Consider the following 15,630-nt stretch of genomic DNA (forward strand, 5'->3'; position numbering starts at 1 on the left):
AACTTTGTCTTATAAATCTGCAACTTCAATAGTTCTATCTGTAGTTCTTTTTCTTGTTACCTTTCTCCTTTGAATTTTCCTCGATATCTCTCTTCCGTTTCTTTCCTTTAAAATTAAAATATTTATTTGTTAAGTAAACCTTGAGATGTCGATTTTGCAACTTCAGTTCCCGGGTATTAGTGGAGAGTTTATTATAATAATTGGTGGTTCTGGTTCTGGTTCTACCACTAAAGAAAATAGATTTCTTAGCGCAAATAATTTGTAGAATAACAATAATTAACAAAATACCTTTAGCGTCTGGTTCTGTTTCATATATATCATCTTCTTCTAGATATTTTGGAACTGGCAGACCCGCCACCACTGAAGAATTATTGCCAATTATGTGCAATACCTCCTCGTCCACTTCATTTAGTTTTTTTTTTTTAATTATCAATTTTTTGCTAAGGTTGTTAATGAAAATCTGCAGAAACACGAACTAAAACTAACTTACTGTGCAACATTTTCGCACATTTGGCCACCACACACATCTCTAATGTATGTCCACTCCTTGTTGGAGGGGACTAATCCCAAAGAAAGGGCATAATCATTAATTTCTTTCCACGCTTTGCATTTGTCCGCCTTAGACAAAGTGTCGCAAAACGCTCCGAATAGTACACGTTTATTTTCTTTAATTTTATTTAAAACGCATAGTTTCAACTTGCGTTGGTCGTCGAGTTTACCCATATTTATAATTTTGAAACAAATTAAACGACGATGATTTAGCGTGATAGGCGCGACATTGACAAGAAAAAAATAAATTAAAGCCGAGTACACTTGTAACTTCATTTTTTTTTTTAAGTGAAACTTTTTATGGGAGGGGTTTGAAATTATGATCCTCAACCTTTTTGTGTGACGAAAAGTGGTGGGGGTAAACACAGTCTCGCACAACGGTTGCGCCAATATTTCCATCTCACTTAATTTGGAGTCAATGTACGGTTGTGGACAATAAAATCTGAGCAGTGATTTGACATTCTATGACTTTTTCGTGAAATTTGGTAAATCAGGCTTTCACCTCAAGTCACATTACCCACATTACCACGTGTTAATTCACACCTTCCGCGAACAATAAATACCATGTTTATTGAAGAAACATAAGAACATTGTAAGAGAATGCAAAAAAAACTAGATAAAAACTAATATTTTGTAGCAACCCCATTTTTGTCTATTACATTATCCAATCTTCTCAGCATTGATGCTACTAAAACTTCAGTATAGTTTGGAGTTAATTCGTTCCATTCTTCTTGAATTCTATCCCATAACTCTTCAACGTTTTGTGGACGAAAATGATTGCCTGTATTCATTTTCCTTGTCATCAAAGCCCACATATTTTCGATAGGGTTCAAGTCCGGACTGCGCGAAGGCCAAGGCAGAACTCGTATTCCTTGCTGCTCCATCCAATTTGAGATAATTCTAGCTGTGTAAATAGGACAATTGTCGTGCTGATAAATAAAATTATTTTGGGGGAAGACCGCATTCACTGATGGCAGCATGATATTTTCCATGATATGAAGGTGGACCTCTGCATTATTTCTGCCTATTATATGTGTTAAAACTCCAGGTCCTTGGGCGCTAATCCAACCCCAGACATTTACAGAAAAGCGACCGTGTGCTACTACTTTTTGAGTATAACGTTCATCAAAACGAGTATTTGGTGGTCTGTAAACTCTAATACGACCGTTATAGCACGATTGAAAAATCTTCTCGTCTGTGAAAATAACATTCTGCCAGAAATCTAATGGTTTTAGGGAATATTCCAACGCGAATCCTACTCTCTGTTCTTTGATTTGTTGAGTCAAAAAAGGTTTTTTAGTGCAGGATGATTTCGCAGTTCCGATCCTTCCTTGGTACGACGCCTTGCTGTTCGAACAGAACCTAGGAAATTTATTTCATTGTGTGTCCCGGTAACAGAATTGAACGGGTTTTCTCTTAGAACTTGGATCAAATTAACGTCCTCAATCTCTGTAGAGACTCTAGGCCTGCCACTACCTTTCAAACGATTGGCGTTCAGTCCACATTTTCTTTATATTGTGCACAGTGCTCCTGGCTATGTTGAACCTGACTGCTACCCTCCTTTCTGACCAACCCTCTTCCAGCAATGTAACAACCCTTAATTTTTCTGCAGTAGATAAATGTGGCTTTTTTTTTCGTTGACGTTTACATCAACATGACAGTTTTCCAGGTAACTTGAGCAACAATCTAAATCATATTTACACTAGGAAAATGTGCTGCTCAGATTTTATTGACCGCAACCGTATATACCATTCACGATGTTTTGGCATAAGGGGACGCCATGGAAAAAGTGCATTTAAGTTGGCAGTAACGTTGTCTGTTGAATTAGGTTATGTTTTTCTAAGTTTGAGGTTATAAATTGCGTCGTTGTCTAGTGCATTGTTGTCAGTTTTACTAGTTTGCAATAGAACAATACTATACTCACATTTTTAATCCAATTTAACAAAACAGGAAACTGACTTGAACAGACTACAAAATACCGAGCGATCATTTAAAAAATAAATCGAGTTTGCTTTGGAGTCTATGCTATAGCATGGGTTGCCATAGGTAACACGCCGACTCGATTTATTTTTTAATTGATCGCACCGTAAAAGGGATCGGGACCGAAAGACGAAGTGGCTCCTGTTAAGGCTGTTGCCTAGTGGTTGGCCAAGCAATGGTAAAGCGCGCTAAACGGATTCTAATTATTTTTCCACAGTTTTATGTTTGAAGCTATGGTGACTATATTTTTTGTTAAACATTAACGTATTTCACGGGGCTACTGTCTCAGTTTTTTGAAAAATCGCTTCATTCTTTTTAAAAAAATTAATAACGTTTTTCAGTAATTCTGCTTATTTTTGCTCAATTTTTCATTTAGAGACTATTTAAAAAGTGCATTGGATTCAGAAGAACGTATCTCATTGGGCTACTGTCTCAGTTTTTGGAAAAACAAATTAGATTGGAAGCAAAAAAATAAACAAAAGCCTCAACAAAACGCGTAAAATTCGGTTATTAGGCAGTCCACTATACTTCTCAACTACCTGCAGCCCCTGGAGGTCGTAAACTCGGGTTGACATAATCATTACTTAACGCCCGCAATGCAACTTTTGTTGGGAAGATACTTGCACTGGGCTCACGGGACACCCTCGGGGCAGGCCCGGCGCGCCGCGATGGTCAACTCTTGAATCCCATTTTAAAAATATACCTGAAAGGAGATGGCCGGATTGCCGCGGTGCGGTATCATAACCTTTTTATCTTTTTAACAAAGTAAACCAATCACTAATTCTAATAATAGCGAGTAATTAAAATACCTAATACCTACATATAACACTTTTTTTAATCGAGCACCAATTATACAGGTGTCCAAAAAAAAAGACGAGTCCATAGCTCCCTTATTTATCGGACGATTTTAATTATCTATACACCAAATTAATTTGTTGTGAGTAGGCTAAAAAATGGCCTACTAAATTCACGTAAAGCCCTAACGACTTCAAGGTTAAACTGTCAAATATTTTTTGTCTTTTTCACTTTTCAATATCAGATTTGATGTATAAAAATAAAACAGCCCCTTAGGTGTTGTTTAGTGACACTTTCCGGCTCTGATATTGTTATTATATAGTATATAACGGTATTAGGCCGATATGGGTTATATAACAGACATGGTTGAGGTATTATAATCAACCGAGTCTGTTATATCCATATCGGCCGTATGTTGTTTTATAGTTTTCTTTATACCAATAATACTTAACATTTAACGATGATTTATTTGTAAGACTGACATTTCTCTTTACTTAAAAAATTAAATTTAGTTGTCATCTATGCCGTAACCGTAGCAACGGTAGCAAAAATAACGGCCTCGGTCTGATAATTTTGAATAACGGCCTAGTCTGTTACAGGTATCATATCAATCAAGCATTGAATACTGATAAATCCTAATAACAGTATGGTATAAAGAAAACTTACTTACCGGACTCAAATTGATGATGCAATTGAACATCTACCGGATAGTATGAAATAAAAATTTAAACTATGTACCGGGTGTCCCATCACTTATGACAAGCACGACAATGACTTTAAAACTAAATTATATTTATATGAAAGTATTATAGATGCATAAATACTGTTCACCGCTACAAAAATTGGGTATTACTTTTTTGTTAAAATTAATTACCTAGGTACAGCAGTCAAAAAACTATCACTTTAAAAATTAAATTTTGTTCGATGCGGTTCAAATTTGGTACACGTTATGAAACCTTAATACATAGAGAAATAAAAAAGTTTTATTACTGTGCAACAGCCTTAATTTATGCACCACTTAGATAACCGACCTATACAGTGTCTTAACCAACCAGTTAGTAGCTTCTTAATGATTTTTTCATTTTAACCAAAATATTCCTAGAACTAGATTGTATAAAATCTTGTACCTACTTATTAAGCCTTACTTTATTCGAATCTTTCTGCAAAATATTTACAGACCCAACGTCCATGACAAAAAAGAATAAAACTATTCAACTTCCATAATTTCATTAGAAAATTCTGAATCATCATTACCTGCATCAAAATCCCAATCAAATTCCGAGTCAGATTCTCCTAATGAAATTATTAAAGGCAGAACGTTTTCAAATGAAAGATTTCCCATTAATTTTGCCCAATCTTCCGAAATAAGTCCTTCACAATATCTACAAAAATGTTGGCAAATTTCAGGAGTACATTTCAAAATAGACTCAAGCTATAAATTCACAACTCTATCGGGAAGTTATAGGTCTTACAAAAGCCCTGTGCCATTTCAATTGGGTCGTTGTTTCTTCCTTCACTATCCGTGCTACATATTTATCTTGTACTCACCTACGATTCAATTTATACACAAAAAGAACTTGACTTCATTGTAATTTACTGAAAATATGTTCTGTAGTCTAATACAAACACCATCAATACGTTTTAAAGTCGCTTAATTATGATTAGGGTAAATTCGGCAACATGTTACGTTCATTTTGATAGGTCCGCATGTCAGGCACTTTAGTGACAGCAGAGATTACAGAAATCAAACATGTATCCAACGTTAAAAAATTAAATCATAGCCTCCCCTTATGCCAAAACATCGTGAATGGTATATAAGTTAATCTGTTTGACACGATACAAACATCCCTTAAAATTGTGTATACTTCTGTCTTTGTCACACTCACGGGATTTATCGATAATGTCCTGTCTTTTAATTTGGAGGCTTAAAAATGAACAATGAGTTACGCATTTCGATATTGTTTAGTGTTATCGTCAAAATATATAGTCGTTTTCAATGACATCCGTGCTGTCAGTTTGACAGTATATTGGCATCACTTGCTGTTTTGAATTTCCTGATTTGGTAATTTACCTTCACGCGGCAAATTCAAATTATTATCTATGATTTCCGACAAAGCTAAGAAAATATGTAGTCTGATTCAGATTCCGAGGATGACTTAGTTTAACCGTGTTTTACACCATGTTGAAGATTGAGTTTTATTGTTTGTTGTTGATGTTTCACGAAATATAAATGTTCTTTTACCATAACCTCAATTTCTTGTTTGACATTTTTTTAACTAGGATTTTCTTATACTCTGAATACTGGTTATGAATGTGTATGTACAATCTGCAACAACATATTAAAAATGACACTGACATCACGGGTGTCATTGAAAACGACTATACAATTTTATTGTAAATATGCCTAAGTCAGGCGCAGAAAGAGCAAGAGCGTGGCGTGAGAGAAAACGTACGAGTGAACTGACTGTTTAGAATGTGAAAAGAAAACGTGCGAGTGAAGTGACAGTTCAGAATGTCAAAAAAACGGTGTAAATAATAAAGACAATGAACCAGCAACTAGCACCTCGGCTCAGCCACCTCCTCTTGCACCTATCAGTGATAATTTACAATATTTTGATTTCCCTGTAATACAAAAGTTTCACTTCTATCGTGCGTCTTTACGACACACTCTCTTATTTTTAATAAAATGTATCAGAATTTACAACTGTAACTAAGATCATTGTGCAACACAATCTATTGGTAAAGTTTATCCAGCGAGAGATTGGTTGACATAAAGATCACTAAATTCTACGTAGAGAATGTATTATCTAGCGCAGGTAAAATTTGAAATAGGTATATCCTTAAAGCAGTAACATTTTTGCCCTGACATTATGCTCTAATGAATGTATTCTAGTGCGTTTTGTAGTGTTGGGTTAATTTAATACAATTTAAAATCTCCCAATCTCTCGCTGGACGCAGTATACTATGCCAGCGAATAAATTTCGGACACCAAATTTGCTGTCATTTGGAAAAATGAAATGTAGTGTAGGCTTTATTGTCATAATTTCTGACATATTAAAATTATTTTCTATATACTTCAAAGTAACGTCAGATTACCTAACTGAATCTGAACATGTGAATTGTGTCAAAGTGCAACTGTGGAAAATAGGGTTATTAATATGTAAAGGGTATTTTACAACTAATGACTAAAGCTCGGATTCTATGCAAATTGCATATTTGTTTCTATGACGTATACAGGGTGTTCTCGAAGTTGACGCCTTCCTTGTAACACGAGGTACTACACATTATTCTTAAGAATTTTAGCCTAAATCTTCTTAGTAAAATGTTTGTATTAACGGAGATAATTGATTGTATATTTTTATTGTTTTCTAAAATTTTAAGTCCGGTCCTGTCCATTTCTCCGCTGTACTAGATTAATAACTAACCTGGCCCAGAATGGTGTCTTTCCGGAAATCGCTTTGCAATACTCTCTGGACGCTGCAGATGCATTCTAATAACGTGCCCATGCATTTGCAACATATCTGTGAGCTCATTATTTTCCTAATAATAAAGCCATTTCGACTAATTAGATGACAACTCTGACAGTAGTTTTGATTAACGTCCATGCTCATTTGATATTTTTTTTGTCAATTCCAATTTCTAACAAATCAGCGCAAATTTGAGCACGACCGGTTTCAAAAATTTCAAAAAAAAAAATCTTATTGTATCTTCATTGCCGTACACATTTTACTAAGGTGATTTTGGCTAAAATTCTTTAGAACAACGCATACTATCACATGTTAAAAGGAACGCCTCAACTTCGAAAACACCCTGTATAGACAAAATTTTGGGTTTTCTGGGCGTATTAACAAATTTTGAATGAAATTACGTCATTTTGAAAATGCATATTTTACATATTTTAAGCACCTTGAGCATATTTTGGGAAAAAATGCATATTATACTAAGAACAACGTAACATTTTATCTGCCCCGCCCATTTCATTCAAAATTCAAAAACTTTAAGATTTACAGTGCATTCACTTTTGTTTTAGACCAGAGTGGGCTATGGAAATTTGGGGAGTTGTATGGTAAGACTGTGGCTGAATGACATTATGTATAATATTTGAGGTTACACTTTCTTGTCAAAATTCATGACCATGTAGCCAAGTATTATCATTTTCCAATTAACTACATAGTTTCAAGGACTCAATAATGTGTGAATTTAGTGATTAATGTAAATATTGCACAAATTTAAAACTAATTTACCTTAATACTTAATAATAATGTCAAATTTGACACTGGCAGTTCGAACAATTTTGATTTTGTTATTTTGACATAGCGCCGATACCTACATTTAAAAAAATTAAAATAGCCTACTCTGGTCTAAAACAAAAATGAATGTACGGGGTGATCAAGAAGGACTGTTTAAGTTGGTAACACTGAATTGTATTTTAAATCGTATAACAGGAGTAACTTTCGGTTGTTGATGGCTTGTCGTTGTTAATGCTATACCTACATCAGATATTTGTCAAATAAACCAACAAAACATATCCGGTTGCAGTGTTATAAATAACCGAATTAAAAAATTTTCTTAATTGTACTGCCAACTTAAACTGTCCTTCTTGATCACCCGGTATTATATGTGAAACTACACTTAACAAAAAAAATAAACATTTTTTACAAAATTCACAAGAAAATTAAAACAACTTGTCTGACGCTGCATACGATCCCACACATGCTCTATAGAATTGGAGTCTGGTGAGTTTGCAGGCCAAACCATTCTTCGAATGTTCTGAGCTTCAAGAAGGGCGTTTACGATTCTTGCTCTATGTGGACGAGCATTATCGTCCATAAAAATAAAACCATCGCCAAAATCTTGTGCAAATGGGATAACAACCGGTAGAAGACATCTTTGAATGTATCTTTCCCTATTCATAGTTTCCCTTCTCAAACAGATAAGCTCAGTGCGGCCATTTAAAATGATCCCACCCCAAACAATTATACCCGCTCCTCCATAAGCCACTTCTGGAGCCATGTTATCATGGTATCGCTCCTCAGGTCTTCTCCAAACAAAAATTCTTCCATCCGAATGGTGTAGATTAAATTTTGATTCATCTGTAAACAGACAATTCTGCCATTCTTCAATTGTCCAATTCATGTGTTCTTGTGCCCAAGCTCTACGCGCAGCGCGTTGAGTCCGTGTTAATAGTGGACACTTTGCACGTCTTCTAGCCCATAGATTATATTCATGCAGCCTTCTGGCAACCGTTCTTGACGAAATCACAACTCCCGTGGCTGCTCTGAACGCATTATTAATTCTTGAAGCATTGTGTGTAGGGTTCTGCCCAGCTAACATATTGCGTTTGTGCAGGAGTTGTATGTCTTTGACGACCTCATCCATGCCGAAGGTCAACGCTACCGGAAATTCTTAACCTTTGTAAGGCTCTATTAATCACGCTGGGGGAGACATTAAAAAATCTTGCCACTCTTCTTTGCGAGACACCATCTTCTACCATTCGCCGGGCAACATTTAGGCCCGGTTGTAATAAAGCTTAGTTAACATCGTGTCAGCTAACAACGCGTCAAGTCGGAAATCCGCCCATTTGATTGGCCGATTCAAATCCAATTTTAAATATCCCCCAATCAGATCGCTTGACATTGTGTTAACTTTAACAAGAACTTGACATCGCTTTATACAACCGGGCCTCAAATTATCAATGCTTAAATGATTGTAAACCATTTTGTGATACTTATTTAATATAAAATAATGCTTGTAACTTAACTTTAGCATCAATTTATAAGAGTTTATGCACCAAACAATTACGGAGCAAAACAATGTAATTGCTAAAGAATACGTAATTTTTTGACACATGGCTACTTGATGCGTTTTTTACAAAAAATCGTGGCCTAGCAACGACTAGTTTATCAATAAAATTATTTTAAAAAGCTTGCGACTTAAAAGTTACTCATAGATAGAAACATTTTAATTTTTATATGAGTGTTCCATTTCAATTGTCGAGCAGTTTAGTACTGCTAATGTCGATCGTTTGTGTTATTTGTTTTACAAAACGTTTTCGAAAATGGCTCATTTAACAGAAACACAACGTATAGAAATTTTAATTTTGATTGGGTGCGGGGATAAAACTAGATAAAACTAAAACAGAAGGAATTTCTTCATAGACTTGTTTATTGTCAACAACTTGGGGGATGTCAATTCGAACATTTAATTCCTTAATTCTAAGTACATACTTACAGTTTTTGACTTGTTTTTGTTCATTATAAAATTTATTTTTCATGCCGCCGGCCGTTATCGACGGTTTTGCATGATTCAAAATCCGCCGGGAACATTAAATTCCCGGCCTAGTACTTATAAAAGTGACCTTGACTAGAGAATGGGCAGGCAACATTGAATATAGCCAACGGACTTCGTTTCGGCTCAGAGACGCGAGGGTCGCGGGTTCGATTCCGCTTGTGAAACAAATTTTTTACTTTTTAAAAATGATTTAAATTTGTCGGCATGAAAAATTTTGTGGATTACACGTCCAGAAAATGTTTTGCGAGTGCTCGTGTTGCTTCGCCTCGACTACGCAATATCACTCACACTCGCAAAATATCATTTTCTGGACTTGTGATCCAAATAACTATTGTGTGCAACCGTACGCGAAATGAGCACTTGAATTTCGCAGCCGTTGCATTGACGACGGCCGTAAAAGTAAAAGTCATTTCAATATTTATTTATTACAATTACAACATATCTATCTCTATATTTGCGGTGTGATCTTACAAAATCTGGATTGGGTAAAGTTAAAGTTTGATTTATGCCAGTTTTTGTGTCAGGAACGGCCGCTATTAGTACAGAATTTTCATCCGGTTTGAAGTTCCCGCCAGTTTCAAATGGAGTGGTGGCCTCATGAATGACGAGTCGGTAAAAAAGATCCCCATTATCGATCTAGAACAGACACGTATGAATTAGGTTAATTTTTCACCGGTCAAAAAGGGAAATATCTAGTAACTAGTAAGTAGTAACATATCCTGAATCCTGAATGGCATCAACAGACATTTTGGTTTATTTGTCTCTTCGCACGGCATCTGATATTTCCACGATTAAAATAACCTAAAAGGGAGCAGATGATACAACTTATCATAACAGAATTTAACATTTACCTGCCACAATAAATCAATTCCAGTAAATATGTAAGCCAATGCAACATTATCCGACACGGTTTTCACATTCTTTTTGTTACATCAATCTCAAAGTCACTAACATTTTGTATATTGCTGTTTCGATTTTTCAGGTTTCAAATGCGACACTGCACAATTTATAATATTTTTTAACTCTGGATGAGTACACGGAACAAGAGCTGCATATTTGCGGTGTAATCTTACAAATTTTTTATGCCAGTTTTTGTGTCAGGAACGGCCACTATTAATACAGAATGTTCATCCTTGATGTCATCGATAGACATTTTGGTTAGTCTCTTTGCATGGCTCCTGATATTCCCATGATTAAAATGACCTAAAAAAGGGCAGATCATACAGCAAATTGATCTGGTCTCGTGACAATACCTTAGACTTTTTCGCCTGATAACCAACTCACTTTTTTTCAAAAAAGGTACCAATTTCAGAAACTTCGTAACACCAGTGCGCAGCGTGAGCTTCAACATTGAATATGTGCTCCATAAAGTTGAACTTTTCAGTTTTTGATTTTTCCATTAGATAAGCCAAAACAACATTCTCCGACACCGTTTTCACATTATTTTTATTACACCGCTCTTTAAAGTCATTGTAACACTTACCGTACTGCCGTTTGTAATTTTCTAGTATTAAATTGGACACTGCACAACCTGCAATATTTTTAAACTCCGGGGAAGTAGACGGAACAAAAACGTTGTAATTTTCTTGCGACATTTTTCCAATTTTTCTCAAAATTAATTGTTTTATTTATGTCGTTTCCATAGCGACATGGCGACATGTAGGCCGACTTTATTTTTATTGACAGTGAAGGAAATTTTACTTGTTCATTTTATAATTACAAATTTTCGGGTTGCACACAAAATGTTGTGTACACCTTGGCTACGAAATCCTTTGACGACCTCGAGATTGTCTTGTCTCAGCCGCAAAGCGGCCTTGACGACAATTTTTCTCTCGGTTCGTCAAAGTAGGATTTCGGAGCGTTGCTATACAAATAACTATTTTCCAAAATTTTTTTTCTCAAAAAACTTCCTTATGTAAGATAACAAAATTTTTACACTGTCGTTTAGACAATTAAAAGGGCTATCAGAATCAAGAAAAAAAATTACGGGGGTTCCATTTTAAAAAAACATCGATGATGTCATCATTCGAAAAAAAAATACGTTATTGTAGACTTTTCCAAAATGAATGAGTTTGAATGAGTTTTGGAAGTGTCTACAGTAACGTATTGTCCTACTTTTTTTTTGGCCGCGATAGTATTAATTCTGTGAAATTGTCCTTTTTTTATAAAAGTGAGCATATTATACCATATTTATCCATATTTTTTGCATATTTGTGCATATTTCAGTGCATTTTTAGCTAAAAAGCGTGCATATATAGGTGTCCCGAAAATGGCGCACTCACTACTTACTATCTGATCGAGGATGTTTAAATGTACATGAAAAAAATATGGAAAAAATTTTTCAGGCAAAAAAATCAATTATTTTTATTATTATTATTAACGATAATACAATGTAAACAAAGATATATTCGTACATCATTACCTTGATATGTTACCGCAGTGGATTTAAAATAATTTTTTCGATTTCCAAAGCTTCTAAATTCTCTATTATGCAGGATTAGATATTGGTAGTGAGTGATCTTCTACTTTGTGATAATATGTACGATTAGAGGTAGCTGTCATGACAATTTAATACATTTATTTCGAAATAATTCACCTGTTAAGTGCCACATTCAAAGATCGCCAAATCAGCAAATAAGTCCAATAGAATTTTTTTAACATTTTTCTCACGTTTATGGTAATCTCTTCTACACCGTAGTGCATCGGAAGTGCGCCCTTTACGGGATACCTGTATATGCGCTTTACTAATGACAATGACATGAAACTCATGTCCGAAATTTATTCGCTGGCATAGTACTAATAACTACTCTCCAGTCAACAATAAATTACTCCATATAATTCGAACTTTTAGGGAAATAACGTTTTTCATGTTGTTTGTAACTAGAATTTTCAAAAGTAACTTTGAATGCTTAAGGTTGGTTACTATGAATTGAGAGATTAAGTCCCACTAAATATGCCGCCAGAAACCAAAATTGATTGTGAAACGAAAAAAATCCATCACTTAGCGAGAAATAGAGCCATATGCAACTGTTACAAGGAATTCGCTGCCTTACGGTTACGATATCTTTTGTTTGTCACCAGAAACCACATAGCCTCCAACCTAACCAAATTTATGGCAACCTAATAACGAATATCCCTAAATCATAGGGAGTAATTTATTTTTGACAAGATTATAATAACCTGTATTTTGTAACTTGTAAATTCTTAAATATTGTGCAACGGGGCCCCTGGTTGATTAAGGCTCCACGATCCCTCACGTAGCGCCTATACTAAGTACATGGAGTTAATTTTTTCGGAATTTTTCTACAACTTACTGACTACTGACTTTTGGTTGGTTAGTAGGCACCTAAACGGAGGTCGATGACATATTATTTTTAAAAAATGTATAATAATTAATTTGTAATTAACTAAAAACGCGAAATAATTTTTTTCGGATTTTTTTGTCCTGGAACGTTTTTTCGCGGTAAGTAAACACTCATTTGATAGATAATTAAAATACGGAGGTCGATGACATTTTCTTTTTTCGTTTACTGTCGTAGTTTTTTTGTTATTTATAAAAAATAAATCCGAAAATAGGCAACCAAAAGTACTTAAGACGACGCGGCCCTTGCCGCTCGGACAGAGTTTATGGCTAGTGAGAGCGACTTACGCAGGTCCTTATAACGCACTAATACTTTTTTTTTCATTGAAAAAGTGGCAAAGTAAAAAAAATACTGTATGACATCTCGTTTATAAGGCATTTTATCGCACTTACTCCTTTAGGGTACTCCTCGCTACGCTCGTCGTGCTCTAAAACCGTGCGTGCGATAAAATGCTTCTTATAAGACTCGTATCATAATATTATAAAATTATTACACTGTTTTTCTTTTGATTTTCCTCTTTTGTCAACTGCAGTTGATTGCAAAAAAAACGGGAACTGTCAGAATAAAATTGGCACATTTTTATGGTGTGAAACCTTGCGAGACAATTTTAGAAATTATTTGATAGGTATTGTCAAGTAGACAATTAATTGACAAATGGACAAAACCAAATTGTACCAACTGTATTTCACTATTTCTCAAAACTATTTCCTATCTCTATTAAATGTCAAAGTGAGGTAAATATGAAATAGTTTTGAGAAATAGTGAAATACCATTGACAAAAAAGGAAGACCAAAAGAAAAACACTGTTCTATTATAATAAATTAAAATGGTCCAATAATATGAACTCCCAAAATTCATTCTGTTTTGTTACTTTCACTTTGAGATAGATAGGAATGTAGGCACTCTTATTTTTATTTTTTTTTAATTTTAAACCTACCTCTTTTCACCGAGGTTACCGTACCGTACAGTTTCTTGGGGATAATTAGTGGTCCTTAAAAACCCTTAATGTTTGGGTAAACCAGTAAGTACTCAAAACCATAAATCATCCAGGTCAGTTTAACACAGGTCCGAACTCCGGACTTTCCGAACAGCTCTTACATTTATGTCGTTGTGGAAGAAACAATTAATTTAAGCTGTTCCACGAATGCATTAGACGGAAATAATTACAACATAAATGATAGGTGCCCTTTTATCAACATGTGATTCTAAACTCTTCTCTAAACACAACAACCTCGGCCCCTTTATAGGCGAGTTACTCTAGTTTGTAACATGAAGACAATAACTAACATAAATAAGAACTACACTCTTTCACACCCTCAAGTGGTATAACTTAAAATGACACAAAGAAAGCCAGGTAATTAACGGGACAAGATGGCCGGGTTTGGCAACTTGGCGACAGTGATGGACCACCCCCTCGGCTCGGACAGTGAGTGAATTTGTGTGAATGTATGTAAATATTATGTAATTTAATTTTTCCATTGTTTTTTTTCACATTTGTTAACAATATAAAATTAAAAACAAAAGCTTCAATTTTTAAATTGTTTTATTATAGCAGTTAAAATTAATCGATGTTGAAAAACCGGGCCTTAAATTTTTATAAAGACGGGCCTGACAGTTTCAGGTAAGAGTGTGTTGAAGCAGCCCACTGTTCATGTCCACTGTCCATCCTCCCGATTTTACACCATTGATTCCATAATGACTCATAAAATTTTATTGGCTACAATGGAAGTGTTCCTACTGTACAGTTAATTTCAAAATTATCGAGTACACCTCAAAAATCAAGAAGTCAATTTATTACAGTTTTTTCCACATGTTAAGATGCCTTTTTGAAATTTAAGTGTCATATTTTTTATATAGGTTAGGTAAGTTTGACAACATAAAATGTCGTTGATATTTTAGAACACCATAATAGTGTGTTTTATCCTCTGCACGGTGCTCTTGTCGATGTTATAATAGTGAGCTACCCTTCGGATGGACCACCCATCTTCTAAAGAAAGAATGAGCACTTTCGCGTTTTCGGTTAGATTAGGCATTTGTTTTGTCAAAATTGACATTGATCATTGACAAAAAATGTAAGTGCATTTTACACTGTAGAAAATTAGGTGTACTCTATAATTTTGAAATTAACTGTACCTGGAAGGACCGGGAAAATCCAATAATCCATTTGTTATCGAAAGAGTTAAAATTCCTAGTACACATTATACAATTTCCAGTACGGACTATCAAGCTGCAAACGTTTGGAACCATCTAAATCAGGTATGTATTATTTACGACATTTGTGTTGGTTCTTGCTGTTAATAAATAAAAACTTTATTAATTATGATTGAATCGTTGTTTGGTCAGAGAATTCAATTTTTTATAGGTAGGTACTATCGCGGCCATCCAAAAGTGAACGTTTTTTTTTATAGTTTGATTTTTACTTTAAATCATAGGCGTCCTAAAATGTCAAAGTTTGACACTAGCGATAAAAAAATTATGAAAACTATTTTTTTTAAATGCTACATCAGTCACATCTCACTTCGATGCAGACAGCTGGGGCTATTGCAAAGCTAAAAGAAAATTGGTCGTCGGCTGCTGTCGCGAGAGAATTACATTGCAGTAAGACTTGCATCTTCAATACGTATAAAGAGGGGTTGGCAAGAAAACAGGCTTG

This window comes from Tenebrio molitor, chromosome 1 (assembly GCF_963966145.1).
Source record: "Tenebrio molitor chromosome 1, icTenMoli1.1, whole genome shotgun sequence".
NCBI lineage: Eukaryota > Metazoa > Arthropoda > Insecta > Coleoptera > Tenebrionidae > Tenebrio > Tenebrio molitor.